This window comes from Silene latifolia, chromosome 8, assembly GCF_048544455.1.
Source record: "Silene latifolia isolate original U9 population chromosome 8, ASM4854445v1, whole genome shotgun sequence".
Taxonomy (NCBI): Eukaryota; Viridiplantae; Streptophyta; class Magnoliopsida; order Caryophyllales; family Caryophyllaceae; genus Silene; species Silene latifolia.
In genome coordinates, this window is record NC_133533.1 from 12,802,392 (window position 1) to 12,805,343 (window position 2,952).

Here is a 2,952-nt window from a genome sequence, read left to right on the forward strand (position 1 = left end):
AGGACCAACAACCTACTCTAGTTGTGACACGAGTTCTAAGGCTACTCCGTCTAGGAACTCGACACTCTAACTAGAATATTTACAAGACCAAGTTTCCTCAAACTGATTCTTTAAAAGAATTCATAAGGACAACTTATTAGTTCAAACGATTCTAGATGAGAGAGTACAATATAATGAAGTAACAGTGGTAATGACTGTGACTCTTGAAGACTTGAAAGATTTTTGCAAAGGAAAAAGCTTTGAGTTCTTAAAACTGTTTTTGCAAAATACTTTGATTTCTCATATGAAAGTCTTACTTTGAAAGTGAAGGAATGTGTTCCTTTTATATAGGAAAAAACGAGGGTAAGCATACTAGGGTTTTAAGTCAAGACTTTTGGTCATGTGACAAAAGTACTGACCTTGCCAAATTAGCACCAAAAGGGCTTCCTTCTAAGAACCATAAAGGAGAAAAAAAGGCTTGTAATTATCCTTAAAGGGTCTTTGTATTTTTCAGTAACAAAATGAAGAAGACATTCACAAGAGGACAACTCATGATCATAGAAGGAAAAAGCCAAACTTTGTTTCATAAAAGTCAAAGAAAAGTTGTAGCATAAAAGAGGAAATATTTTGAAGTGCAAATTACAATATCTTTTCAAGTACCACCCTTCCAATATTTCAAGTTTAAAACTCCTTTTAAAGTTGATGTATAAAAGCCCATTTTGATTAAAAGTGAAATATCGAAATGAAGGACTTGCTTCAAGTGTGACAAGTCAAACGTGACAGTCAATGTTTGGGCCAAAAATCACACAATAGCAACAGGCGCACTTAATAAATAAATGGATCAAATAAGAAGAAGGGGAGCCCACGGTTGGAGTAAGCGCGAAGAAGGGGAATGGGCCGGCATGCACGCAGAAGGAGATTGAAGCCTATTGAAGAAAGCGTCTGGAATTAGGAAAGGGCGGTCAGGGAGAAGTTAGGGAGAAGTCAGGGAGATCAGGGAGAATTGAGGGAGATTACCAAACATAGAAAGAGTTATTATGGAAGTTATATTCCCTTTCCATAATCAAGGTAAGACATGCCTAGGGTTCTTACCTTATAAATAGCTGAGGAAGCGATCAAAGAAGGGCATTCTCATCAAGACATCACATATTCACATACACACGCCTACATTCATTCATGACCTCACAAACACGATACCTCGTGCTAGCAAGATTTACATTCCGTCTCAATTATAATCATCCTCCTATTCAAAGTTAGTGCAATATTTGGCAGGGTACCGTCCCTCCTGCGGTTGTTCCCACATTGGGTTTTCCGCGTCACCAAATCTTACGTGTCAATTTACATTACGAGCATTATTTCCTTATTTACATATCAACATACGAACAATCATTCAATTAACCGACGAGTAAGACCACATTGACCCGAATCAATCAATTCGGTGAAAAACACCTAAACAGTTTGGCGCCCACCGTGGGGCATTGTGGTCGTCAATCGTTGATACTCTAAATACACGATGGATAAGCAAGCATCGGACGCCGTGTCAGGGAGCAGACAACCGTCGCCACCACACACTTCTACTCAAAATCCAGCATCAACAGTGGCAACACAGGCTCCCGGACAAACCTCGACAACAACACCAACATCAAAAACCTCTCTACCTCCTAAGACTCCTGCTGTCACAACGCAAGCCAGATCAGATAAGGGAACAGCAAGCTCAGGCCTCACCCCGCCACCTAGTCCCACACAAATCTTGCTCACTGGCGTAGAGAATCTTCAGAAAGCCATGGAAAACATGAGAGAGGACCAAAAGAAAGCAGAAGCTGAAGCAAGAAGGAGAGACAGAGAGCTCTGGGCACAGATTGATATTCTAAAACAGCAGTCTGTCACCCCAGCAAGCAGGACAAGTGAGGGAAGGTCTACGCTAGTAGATCTGACGCAGGGGGCGTCAGGCAGCAGGAATCCACTTCGACAGATACCAGCCAAACTGGTAATAAGGTTGGATCTAACTACAATACCGACGGATAGAAGAATAACCCCACAGGGGCTGGGATACCTCACACTAGACACCTCGCCATCAGCCAGCTGTGTGGAGACACGAACAGGTGGCATCCCAGTCAGCAGTTTCGCAATAATTGATCAGACACCTGGAGCAGGATCTGAGTGGAACCAAGAAGTGAACTGGCAGCAGGGGACAATCGTTACTTCAACCCCTCTAGCTGCTGGGACACATCAGAACCTTCAAGAGCTCGGGTCAAGAGACGGTATATTGAATTAGCAGGCGGTGACAAAGGACCCCGTTCAGCAAAGATAACAAATCACCAAGATTGAGCTAAATGAAATACTGAGCAGGGTCCCAGGGCTGCCACCCCTACTCGAGAAAGCAGCACTAGACAGCTATGCCGACTCACCATTCGTGGACACCATATCCATCACAGCCATGCCAAAGGGATTCACAAATCCAAATATGCCTCTCTTTAACGGCACAGCAGATCCCTTTGATCATATATGCCAGTACAAGCAGAAGATGATGACAGTAACAGCCGTAGGGCAAGTCAAAGAGGCTTGCATGTGCAAAGGATTTGGATCCACCTTAACAGGGCCGACACTTCGATGGTTTGTGAGCCTGCCCAACAGGCCGATATCCACATTTGCTGAGTTAGTGAACGCCTTCACTCAGCAGTTTGCAAGCAGCAGAAAGCCACAAAAGCATGCGGGAGATCTGTACAGAATCGTCCAGGGGGCAGGGGTGACCATTGGGGAATACAATACTAGATTCAACAATGAGAAGGTGGCAGTACGAGAGTGTGACGTTTCAACAGCAGTAGAAGCCTTCTGGAGAGGCCTCCACCATGACTCCGACTTATACAAGCAACTGACTATGCATCCCTGCCATAGTTTTGAGGCAGTGCAAGAGAAGGCAGCTGCCGCAATCAGATTAGAGGAAGACATCCTAGCCAGATCCAGCCTACCTAA